Source organism: Psammomys obesus, unplaced genomic scaffold (assembly GCF_907164565.1).
Source record: "Psammomys obesus unplaced genomic scaffold, mPsaObe1.curated_primary_1811, whole genome shotgun sequence".
Lineage (NCBI taxonomy): Eukaryota > Metazoa > Chordata > Mammalia > Rodentia > Muridae > Psammomys > Psammomys obesus.
Window position 1 is genome coordinate 245224 of NW_026590466.1, and position 13223 is coordinate 258446.

The following is a 13223-nucleotide window of genomic DNA, read 5'->3' on the forward strand; positions in this document are numbered from 1 at the left end:
TTGCAGGCAAATGGATGCAACTAGAAAAGATCACCCTGAGTGAGGTAACCCAGATCCAGAAAGACACACATGATATGTACTCACCTATAAGTGGATATTAGCCATAAAGTTCAGGGTAACTAGGCTACAATCCACAGACCCAAAGAAGCCAAGGAAGACCCAAGGAAGATGCTTGAATCTCACTCAGTGGAAAAAAATAGACATGTAAAATAGATGAAGGTAGAAAACTGGGTGGAAGAGGGAGCATGGAGGGTAATGGAGGTGGAATCAGGTCGGGAGAGACAGATGTGTTGGAGAATCCTGGGAGATAGACTGAAACTGTTAAGGGCCATCTCTGTACTGTCTCCTGGACACAGGGTCTGTTCTGTTGTAGGTACCTAGGAAAAGCAAACTGAGCTGCTCTATGCAAGCCCTTGACTGAGATGGTGCCAGTTTCTCCAGGTTTGGCCGTTCGGTGGCACCATCGGCAAAACTTTGTTCGCTGTTTTGTTCTTTTTAAATTTTTTTCTTTTTCTTTTTTCTTATTTTTCTGCAAAACCAAAACAACAACAAAAACTTCGGATAGGAAATTTCCAGTCATTGAAGTAGATGTCCTCCTGGGATTCTCACTTGCGTCAACATTGGGAAAGCTGTGGCAGGTCTTACATGGCTGTAGAGGTCTGGCATGGCGGCTGTTTTTTTTTCAGTACAGTAATCTTCTCTTCATTGTTAGTGCTCCTGGGTTGTTCATATTAATCTTTTACTCATTCAGGTCACATCAGTTTTCTCCTAATATTAGGACCACCACATCAAAACTCTTACCCCTTCAATGTATGCTATGGTTTCAGGAAGACTATAGATAGGCATGCACTATCCAAAAGAAGGCTGTGCACTTACAGTGAGATTGACTGGTCCCCTTATGAAGTGGGATGTCCATTAACAGGTTCCTGGGCCTTGTCTGTTGCAAAGGCAGTTTTGCTCAAGTTCATGGGACCCACCCAATCATCTTGACCAGTTTCCTTATATTGATCAAAAGATGACACCTGTTCAAAACCCATCCACTTAAGATTTTTGCTTCAAAAAATTATCCTGCTACAAACATGGTTGAGCAAATGTCCTTATTGTGTACTTGAGCCTCTTTTGGGTATATGCCTTCGAGTGGTGTAGCTGGATCTTGAGGAAGCGCTATTCCTAGTTGTCTGAGGAAGCGCCAGATTGCTTTTCAGAGTGGTTGTTCAGTTGAGGTCACTTGGAACCAGTGTTAAAATTTTTAGAAAGTATCCTTCATTCTTTCTTCATGTGATATTTTCTGTTCCACTTAATAAAAACAAGCCATTTGTTAAAGACACAGACACACAGAGACAGATTCACAAGGCAGCATTCAGTCAGGCACACATTGGGAGTCGTACAACAGACAGACTACAGAAAACACAGGAAGCATGCAATAGAGAATTCAAATCTGGACTCATACTTGGTTAAATGATTCCATGGAGAAGTGCTTTTCTTTCCTTAATAAGACACTGACTATTATTGGTGACTTTGAGTTCATCACCAGTACATTTAATTTATGCACTCATCAGGAACTCAAACCCACTGGAACCATAAACTCTGAAGTGCTTTTTTTTATAAGTTGCATTGGGCATGGTATTTTGCCATAACAATAGAAACGTAACCAAGACAGATGGGAAGCTTTTTTAAACACGGATATTATTAGATTCAGAAGGGTCAATCTATAAAGATTGTTACATGAATATCCAAACACTGGGACTACAAGAAATATCTAGTACACAGTGTTGTAACACCATCAGCCTAATTTATCTTGGACTTTCAATCAAATGTGTATGATTTGTCCATGAATTCATTCTATATATCTTTCTCTGCTAAGATTTTGTTGCTCATTGCTTTCTTTGCCTTGAAAGAACTTCTCGGTCATTTCTCCTTCAGGTTTACTATATTTCAGCAGCTTAAGATCCTTGAAGAAAATTTCATCCAACATTTTCTTAATCAAATAGATAATGATATTCAGTAAGGTCTCTGGATACCTCTTCCAGTGATGTTTCTGTTCTCGATTTTATACTATGATTTAAAAATCCCCTCTCAAGTCACAGAAATGAAGCAAAAGTTACTGAATAATATGAAGATATGTCACTCTCACCCAATATAACGTCCATTCATTTTGTTCAAATATTTTATACACTAAAAGTAATAAGTTTCTACAAGAGCCGAGGTAGAACAGTGTACTAACTCCATCAAGTGGAAAGAACTCAAGAGTTTTTGCTGTAACTATACTGTTCTTTAAATTTAGAAAATGGAATTTAACATAGAAATACGTATATCACATGTATGTTTGCTAGTATATTTATAATTTTAGAAAAATACAAAAGAAATTAAATATAAAAGTACTTACTATGAGGAGAACTACATGGTTGTGAGAGAGAGAGAAAGGGATTTTTTTTTTTTTTACTATTCGCATTTTTGTTATTTAGAATTTTTTTAATTCTTTGTTAATTACACTTTATTGACTTTGTAATCGCCCTGTAGCTTCCTCCACCCCTCTCAATCCCTGCCTTCCTCCTCCTTCTCCATGCATCTCCTCCCCAAGTCCACTGATAGGGGAGGTCTTCTTTTCCTTCCTTCTGATCATACTCTATTAGCTCTCATCAGGAGTGGCTGCATTGTCATCCTCTGTGGTCTGCTAAGGCTGCTCCCCAGTCAGGGGGAGGTGATTAAAGAGCAGGCAAATCAGTTCATGTCAGAGACAGTCCCTGTTCCCATTACTATGGAACCCACTCTGACACTGAACTGCCATGGGCTACACCTATGCAGGGGTCCTAGGTTAAATTGATAAATGGCCCTGATAACGAGTATCAGTCTCAGGAAAGACCCCTGTGCTCATATTTTTTGGTTCTTTTGCTCTCCTTGTGGAGTTCCTGTCTTCTCCATATCCTACTATTTCCCACTTCTTTCATAAGATACCCTGCACTCTGCCCAAAGGTTGCCCATAAGTGTCAGCATCTGCTTTGATATTCTGCATGGCAGAGCCTTTCAGAGGCCCTCTGTGGCAGGCTCCTAACTTGTTCCCTGTTTTCTCCTTCTTCTGATGTCCATCCTCTTTGCCTTTCTGGATGGGGATTGAGCAATTTAGCAAGAGTCCTGCCTCTTAATTAGTTTCTTTAGGTGTACAAATTTTAGTAGGCTTATCATATATTATATGTCTATATGAGTGACTATATACCATGTGTGTCTTTCTGCTTCTGGGATAACTCAATCAGGATGATCTTTTTGAGTTCCCACCATTTACCTGCAAATTTCATGATATCCTTCTTTTGTTTTGCTGAGTAATATTCCATTGTTTAGATGTACCACAATTTCAGTATCCATTCTTCAGCTGAGGGGCATCTAGGCTGTTTCCAGGTTCTGGCTATTACAAATAAAGCTGCTACAAACATGGTTGAGCATATGCCCTTATTGTGTACCGAGCTTCTTTTGGATATATGCCTAGGAGTGGTATAGCTGTATCTTGAGGAAATGTTATTCCTAGTTGTCTGAGGAAGCACCATATTGATTTCCAGAGTGGTTGCACAAGTTTACATTCCCACCAGCAGTGGAGGAAGGTTTCCCATTCTGCACAATCTCTCCAGGATGTGTTGTCACTTGAGTTCTTGAACTTAGACATTTTGATGGGTGTAAGGCGAAATCTCAGGGTCATTTTGATTTGCATTTCCCTGATGACTAATGACGTTGAGCATTTCTTTAAGAATTTCTCTGCCATTTGATATTCCTCTACAGAGAATTCTCTGTTTAACTCTGTACCCCATTTTTAATTGGATTATTTGATTTGTTGCTCTTTAACTTCTTGAGTTCTTTACATATACTGGATATTAGTCCTCTTTCAGATATAGGGTTGGTGAAGATCCTTTCTCAATCTGAGGCAGTCTTTTTGTTCTGAGGACTGTGTCCTTTGCTTTACAGACGCTTTCCAGTTTTGTGAGGTTACATTTATTGATTCTTGTTCTTACAGCCTGTGTTGTTGGTGTACTGTTCAGGAAGTTGTCTTCTGTGCCAATGAGTGCTAGGCTCTTTCCCACTTTTTCTTCTAAGTGGTTTAGTGTGTATGGTTTTATATTGAGGTCTTTGATCCACTTGGACTTTAGTTTTGTTCAGGGTAATAAGTATGGATCTATTTTCATTTTTCTACATGTAGACATCCAGTTAGACCAGCACCATTTGTTGAAGATGCTGTCTTTTTTTCATTGAATGGTTTTGGCATCTTTGTCAAAAATCAGGTATCCATAAGTGTGTGGATTTATTTCAGGGACTTCTATTCGATTCTACTGATCAACCAGTCTGTTTCTATGCCAGTAACATGCAGTTTTTAGTATTGTTACACGTACAGCTTGAGATCAGGGATGGAGATACCTTCAGAAGATCTTTTATTGTAGGGGATTGTTTTAGCAATTCTGGGTTTCTTCTTGTTCCATATGAAGTTGAGAATTTTTCTTTCCAGGTCTGCAAAGAATTGTGTTGGTAAGTTGATGAGAATTGCATTGAATCTATAGATTGCTTTTGGTAAGATGACCATTTTTACTATATTAATCCTGCCAAGGCATGAGCATGGGAGATCTTTCCATCTTCTGATATCTTCTTCTAATTCTTTCTTCAGTGACTGGAAATATTTTTCATACAAGTCTTTGACTTGCTTGGTTAGGTTCACCCCAAGGTACTTTATGCCCTTTGTGGCTATTGTGAATGGTGTTTATCCCTAATTTCATTCTCAGCCCTTTTGTCTTTTGTATACAAGAGGGCTACTGATTTTTCTGAGTTAATTTTGTATCCAGCCACTTTGCTGGAGGTGTTAATCAGCTGGAGGAGTTCCCTGGTAGAGTTTTTGGGGTCACTCAGGTATACTATCATATCATCTGCAAATAGTGATACTTTGACTTCTTCCTTTCCAATTTGGATCCCCTTGATCTCCTTTAATTGCCTTATTGTTCTAGCAGGGACTTCAAGAACAATGTTGAAGAGATTGAGAGTGGGCAGCCTTGTCTTGTCTTTGATTTCAGTTGGATAGATTTAAGTTTCTCTCCATTGAGTTTGATATTGGCTAGAGGCTTGCTATAGTTTGCCTTTACTAAGTTCAGATATGTGCCTTGTATCCCTGATCACTCTAACAGTTTAAACATGAATGGGTGTTGAACTTTGTCAAATGCTTTTTCAGCGTCTAGGGAGATGATCATGTGGTTTTTCTCTTTCAGTTTGTTTATGTGGTGGATCACATTGATGGATTTCAGTATATTAAACCATCCCTGCATACCTAGGATGAAGCCTACTTGATCATAGTGTATGATATCTTTGATGTGTTCTTGTATTCGGTTTGCAAGTATTTTGTTGAGTATTTTTGCATCAATGTTCATAAGGGAGATTGGCCTGAAATTCTCTTTCTTTGATGGGTCTTTGTGAGGTTTAGATAACAAGGTGACTGTCGCTTCATAGAATGCGTTTGGTAGAGTTCCTTCTGTTTCTATTTTGTGGAATAGTTTGAAGAGTATTGGTGTTAGCTCTTCTTTGAAGGTCTGGTAGAATTCGGCGCTGAAAACATCTGGTCCTGGGCTTTTTTTGCATGGGAGACTTTTGATGACAGCTTCTATTTCCTTAGGGGATATAAGACTATTTAATTGATTTACCTGGTCTTGATTCAGCTTTGGCATGTGGAATCAGTCAAGAATATTGTCCATTTCATTTAGATTTTCAAATGTTAAGGAATATAGGCTTTTGAAGTAAGACCGAATGTTGTTTGGATTTCTTCACTGTCTGTGGTTATGTCCCCCTTTTTGTTTCTGATTTTGTTGATTTGGATAATCTTTCTCTGCCTTTTAGTTAGTTGGCTAAGGGTTTGTCTATCTTGTTGATTTTCTCAAAGAACCAGCTCTTGGTTTCATTGATTCTTTGAATTGTTTTTTTTTTTGTTTGTTTGTTTGTTTCTAATTTATTGATTTCAGCCCTGAGTTTGATCATTTCCAGCTGTCTACTCTTCTTTGGTGTGTCTGCTTCTTTTTTTTCTAAGGCTTTTAGGTGAGCCATTAATTTGCTTGAATGAGATGTTTCAAATTTCTTATTGAAGACACTTAGTGCTATGAACTTTCCTCATAGCACAGCATTCTTGTGTCTCATAAGTTTGGGTATATTGTGCCTTCATTTTCATTGAATTCTAGGAAGAGTTTAATTTCTTTATTTATTTCTTCTCTGATCCAACTGTCATTTAGTAGCAAGTTGTTCAGTTTCCATGTGTGTGTAGGCCTTTTGCTATTTCTGTCATTGAGGTCCAGCTTTATTCCATGGTGATCATACAGGATCCAAGGGATTATTTCAATCTTCTTGTATCTGTTCAGTCTTGCTTTGTGACCAACTATATGGTCTATTTTGGAGAAGGTTCCATGAGTTGCTGAGAAGAAAGTAAATTCTTTTGTGTTTGGGTGAAAGGTTCTGTAGAGGTCCATGAGGTCCATTTGATTCATGACCTCTGACAAAGTTATTGTTTCTTTGTTTTATTTCTGTTTTGTTGACATGTCCTTTGTTGAGAGTGAAGTGTTGAAGTCTCCCACTGTTATTGTGTGGGGATCTATGTGTGTTTTAAGTTTTATTAATTTTTCTTTTACAAATGTAGATGCCCTTGCATTTGGGGCATAGATGTTCACGATTGTGATATCTTCCTGGTGGATTTTTCCCTTTACGAGTATGAAGTGTCTTTTTCTATCTGTTTTGATTAATTTTGGTTGAAAGTCTTTTACTAGACATTAGAATGGCTACTCCTGCTTGCTTCTTGTGTCCGTTTGCTTGGAAAACCGTCTTACAGCCCTTTAACTCTCAGGTAACGTATATCTTCGTGACTTAGGTGTGTTTCTTTTATGCAACAGATTGTTGGGTCTTGTTTACGCATCCATTCTGTTAGTACGTGTCTTTTTATTGGAGAACTGAGTCCATTGATATTGACAGAGATTAATGACCAATGGCTGTTTGATCCTTTGCTATTGATTTTGGCTGTGGTAGTGTTTTTGTGTATTTGGTTACTTTTTGTTTTGCTGTAGTGAGGGTATTTTTTTCCTGTGTTTTCTTGAAAGTAGTTAGTTTTCTTGGGTTTTATTTTTCCTTCTAGTATCTTCTGTAATGCTGGATTTGTGTGTATGTATTGTTGAAATTTGTTTTTGTCATTGAATATCTTGTTTTCTCCGTCTATGAGGACTGAGAATTTTGCAGGGTATAGTAGCCTAGGCTGACATTTGTGTTCTCTTAGGGTTTGCATGATATCCATCCAAGCCCTTCTGGCTTTCAGAGTTTCTTTTGAGAAGTCAGGTGTGATTCTGATGGATTTGCCATTATATGTTAGTTGGCCTTTTTCCCTTGCAGCTTTTAGTATTTTGTTGTTGTGGTTGTTCTGTCTTAATTATTATGTGACAGGAAGATTTTCTTTTCTGTTCTTATTTATTAGGTGTTCTGTAGGCCTATTGTATTCTTATAGGCCTCTCCTTTAAGTTGGGGAAATTTTCTTCTATGATTTTGTTGAAAATATTTTCTGGGCCTTGGAGGAGGGAATCTTCTTTTTCCTCTATTCCTATTATTCTTAGGTTTTGTCTTTTTATGTTTTCTTGGATTTCTTGGATGGTTTGTGTCAGGAATTTTTTAGATTTATTATTTTCTTTAACAGATACATCTATTTCTTCCATTGTATCTTCCACACCTGAGATTCTTTCTTCCATCTCTTGCAGTCTGTTTTTATGCTTACCTCTGTAGTTCCTGTTTTCTTTCTTAGGTTCTCCCTCTCCATGATTTCCTCTGTTTTGTGTTTTCTTTAATTTTTCCAATTCTATCTTCAGATCTTGAACCGTTTTGTTGATTTCCTTCACCTGTCTGACTTATTTTCCTGTTTTTCCTTCAATTCCTTCACCTGTTTGTTTGAACATTCCCGTTTCTTTTATTTCTTACAGTGATTTAATCATTTCTTATCTGAAAGCCACAAACTGTTTGGCTTCAGCTTCCTGTATTTTTTTACGGATTTCCATAATTTGTTTTACTATATCTTCCCTTAAATCTTTACGCATTTTATTTGCTTCCTCTTAAAGTCTTCACAAGCATAGATGTAAGGTCATAATCTCGAATTTCACTTATGTTAGAGTGTCCAGGGCTACTTGCCCCTGGATAACTGGGTTCTGGGGATGCCATATTGCTTTGCCTTTTGTTGGTTGTGCTTTTTCACTGGCCTCTACCCATCTCTCTGTCTCAGGTGTTGTCTGTTAATTTCTGGTGCCTGCTGAGTCCTGGGGTGGAAAGAATCCATTTGGTGGGGTTGTGAAGGAGATCCCTTCAGCTTTTTTGGGTATGGTCAACTGAATGGTGGTGCTTCTCAAGAATTGTCAGAGTTTACTTCAGACATATGGACCTGTGTGGTTACTCTCGTGTTCAGGAAGGCTCTCATCTCATCAGGAGAGGTCCTGGTGATGGCTTCCCTGCTGTTGGTTTTTTGCTCTAATTTAGGGAGCTGCAGCTGTTGCTCTTAAGGTGTAATTGTTGGATGCACCCCTCTTGAAGAACCAGGGAGTCCCACAGTTTTGTCAGTTTACCTAGGAATAACTGGTCGAACCTTGGAACAGTATCTGAGGGCTGCTGTAATGGCTTTCTGGTTTTTGTAGGTCTGAGGATGCAGCTGTGTGCCCCAGTGCCCTAGCGGTACTCAATAATGGCAGGTAAGCACAGCGCTCATGCCTGCAGTAGAAGGCTAGAGCCTAGAGCCTGCGTGAATCCGTGAATCCAGAAAGTCTTCTGGAGCTGGGTGTCCTGAGTGCTGGAACTGTGGGGTTTCTTCCTGACACGGACACACAGAATGTGCTCTGGGGATGACCGTTCTGTCTGGGATGGTGAGTAGAACCCGCAGGCACAGCGGCACGTGGCACGCCTTACTGGCGATTGGGTGCCTGGGCATCTACCAAAAACTGGTTAATTTTTCGCGAGACCTTTTCGGGGTGGTGGTATCGGCTGAGAGCTCTGAGATCAGCCCTGCTGTTCCCCACCCTGTGGGTTTGTATCTGACAGAGAATCTCAGTCTCTGATGCCCTGGGGCCCACAGTTCTATCTGGGGCAGCAAGTCAGGCACACAAGCAGGGCTCTATGTTGGCGCCTGCATCCCTGGCTCTGGACTGGCTGCTGGGCGCCCACAGAACCCCGGGTCTTTTCCAGGGAATGTCTGGGTGACCTAAGGTCGGTCCCAATCTTTTCCTGCACCATGGGTTATCTCTCAACTGGAAATTCCAGTCTCTAATGTTGTGGGGCCCACAGTTAAGTCTGAGACAGTGATCAGAGCATGCTGGCGTGTGGCTCTGGGCTGGCGACCAAGTGCCTGGTGGAACTGGGAGCTCTTCTGCAGTTTAGCTGGGTGAGTTGAAGCTGATTGAATCCCTCACCATGGGGTATCCTCTCACCTGGGAAACACAATTGCTTGTGTTTTAGGGCTGAGAGTTCTGGCTGCTGGTCACTGTGCCAATCCTGCTGTGCTCCTGGTCAGAAAGAGTGTAGTCCCAGTGCCACCATCTTGGATTCCCCCCTTTTTTAGAATTTTTAATTATGAATTTATCACCTGTAATTTCAACTAACTATAAACAAACTACTGACATGCAATGCCTATATGTCCAACTTTACTATCTATGTTTCATATATATTATTTATAACATGTATAATATGTATATAAAATGTGAGGTTTCTTCTCTGAGGGAATTATACAACATCATGGAATGGATGACATAATTTGCAATACCACAAAAAGTAAAGATGAAGACAGTAGTCTGTAACAACTATAGGCTATTCCTATGTGGTTATGGTCTTTCTCTACATCTTCACAGAAGTCACATGCATTTCACCTAACCTTTTAAAATAAAACATTGGCATTCTTAAACATCTTGTTCTTCACCAAATTTTTGACTGCATTCCATTTCTGTTCTGCATATTATATGTTCACAGCGGTTCAACTGTTCTGGTTTCCTCAGATCCATACATATTGCAAGTAGATGAGCCTGGATTCTCCCCAGAAGGGAGATAGTACCTAAGCACAAAGTCGTGAAAAAATGCAAACACTGTCATTAGATATTAGAATGCATTAGAATCATGGTCATAACTTAAAGTATTTGAAAAAAAAACATAGCTAATTTGTTTTTTAAAAAAATAATAAGATATTGACTGTACACATATATACATGTTTAATTTAACAGCCAGGATCTAGAAGTTTTGAACAAAAAAAATGGCTTAGCATTTCATAAAATGTGTAAGTGTAGATAGAAAATGGACACATTTAACAGCATGTCATTTAAACTTAAATTATCCACAAAAATCAGTACAAGCCTTAGTCTCTGAGGTCTCACAGAAGGCAGATAAGAACACTATATAGAAAGGTATCTCCATCCCCTTTTATTCAGAGTGCTAGTGGGAAACTCTGAACGTTTACTTAGGAAAGACACTGTGTAGCTTACAGATTATAAAATGAGGGAAAAAACTGGTAGAGAAAGAGAAGGTGTGTCAAAATGGTTGAATTTGAAGGTGGCTTTCAGAAAATGAGAACAACTGAAAGTTATATTTGTGAGTCACCATGCTTTCACAAGTTGCTAATCTTGAACTGAACTCCAGAACCAAGGTGGCCATATGATTCAGAATTTTCTTTCATATGTGAAACCTCAAAGTTATAACTTTTATACTTGATGACAAAAATAATCCCACATACCAATTCAACTATACCACTGCTAGGCATATACAAGATGCCCCACCATTCATTAATGACATTTGCTCAACTATGCTTTATTTGTAATAGCCAGAATCTGGAAACAAACTAGATGTCCATCAAGAGAGGAAGAGAGGAATAGATACAGAAAGTGTGGTACATTTACACAATGGAATACTACTCAGCAACTAAAATCAAGGAAAGCATAAAATTTTCAGGCAAATGGTAGGAACTAGAAAAGATCTTCCTGAGTGGGGTAATCCAGAAACAGAAAGACACATATGATATATACTCACTTATAAGTGGATATTAGCCATATAATATAGCATAAATGTACTAAAATCTATAGTCCTAAAGAAGCTAAACAACAAGGAAGACACTTCGGAAAAGGCTTACTTCTCATTCAGAAAGGCAAATAAGATAGACATTGGAAGTAGGAGAAGACAAGGAACAGGACAGAGGCCTTCCATAGAGGACCTTTGAAAGACTCTACCCAGCAGGGTAAAGAAGGAGATACTAAGACTCATAGCCAAACTTTGAGCAGAGTGCAAGAAACCTTAAAGCCCTGGAAGGGACAGGAACTCCACAAGGAGAACAACAGAGCCAAAAATACCTGGGCCCAGGGGGATTTGCAGAGACCAATACTCCATCCAAGGACCATGTATGGAGATGACCTAGACCCCCTGTTCAAAGAGAGCCCATTGGCTGCACAGTTTCCAAGTGGGATCCTTAGTAAGGTACACAGGATCTGTCTCTGACATGAACTTAATAAATGGCTTTTTGATCACCTCTCCCTTGGGGGTGCAGCCTTGCCAAGCCACAGAGGAATATGATGCAGCCAGCCATGATGAGACCTGATAAGCTATGGTGAGATAGAAGGTCCTCCCATATCAGGGGACCTGGGAAAGGTGTAGGAGGAGAAGAGAGGGGGTGGGTAGACATGGAAAGAGATGAGGGAGGGGGCTGTAGTGGGGATACAAAGTCAATAAATTGTATTAAATAAATATATAAATAAAATTAAATTTTAAAAAAAGAAAAAAATCCCATATACCAACATGAAACAAAATTTCCTTTACTTTTCCTACAATAGGAATTCAGTGAAATAGCTTGGAGCTAACATCCTAGCTGTAGATGCCAATAGATGCCAACAGAATTACAGATGCCCAGAAAGTATAAATGCATTGCACACCCCAACCCAAGACTTTTATTGGGTTTGAATAAGAATAACCCTCATAAGATCATGTATTTGAATACTTAGTCATCAGGGAGTGGCACTATTTAGGATTAGGTGATGTGATCTTGTTGAAATCGGTGTGGCCTTGTTGGAGGAAGTATGTCACTGAGAGTGGGCTTGAAGCTTCAGAAAACCAAACCAGGCTGAGAGGCTCTCTTCCTGCTGCCTGCCGATTCTGATGTAGAAGAGACAGATGCCTCTCTAGTACCATATCTGCCTGCACACTGCCATGCTCACTTTCTTGGCAGTAATGGACTAAACCACTGAAACTGCAAGCAAACCCCAACTAAATGCTTTCTTTTATTAGTGCTGCTGAAGTCATGGTTTCTCTTCACAGCAATAAAACAATGACTAAGACAAAGCATAACTACATGTATGTGTTATGTTTATGTGCACATCTGGGAGCAAAATCAGTGTCAATAGAACTCATCTTCTTTTGTTTGTGAGGCAAATTGAACCATCTCTCTAGCCAACGGTGCAGCCTTTTCTTATACTGTGTATTTTTCTGTATCCAGTACTAAAGGTTCCTTCTATCTTCTCATAGCTTATGCACATTTTATTTGTCTTTTGATTATGAACTGAAACCTTCCATAATCTAGGAACTTCTCCATACAACCATAATCATTCTCATCTCTGGCTATGTCCAGCTTTATGATTATATTAAGCATTTGATATTTATTTTCTGGGGGAATTATACAACATCCTGGATTAGCAGACATAGTATAGTCCCCAAAATAGAAAAAAATGAAGACAGTAGTCTGTATCAACTAGTAGCTATTCTTTGATGTTATTAAAAAGGCTGTTATCACTCTCCATCTGCCCTTGCCAATGAATACGGTAGGATAAGTTCCAAAATAATGAGGAGGTCACTTCATAATCTGTATTATAATATAGAGAACAGTTGTCCTTCCTGCTATAGGAAGAAATCTATGTGGACACATTGCTAATTTTTTTTTCTGAGTTAACTTTCAATTGGAGAGACTGAGGAGCAATGGAAAACCAGTGGCCTTGGTATATATGAATCTTCTCCCAATGCAAAGAGAGAGTGGGGGAATCTTGCATTGCTACAGAGAAAATAGGGTGAAACAATAAGGAGAAAAGCCAAAACACCATAAATCTGAAAAACAAGACTGCACACCTGACTGGAGAGGCAATACCAAAATTTGAAATGATTACCTGCTTCTGCTTTCTCTCTTTATATAAACTACCGGATAAAGGTGATACAGAAGACAGATGTTTAGGGCACTAATTCAC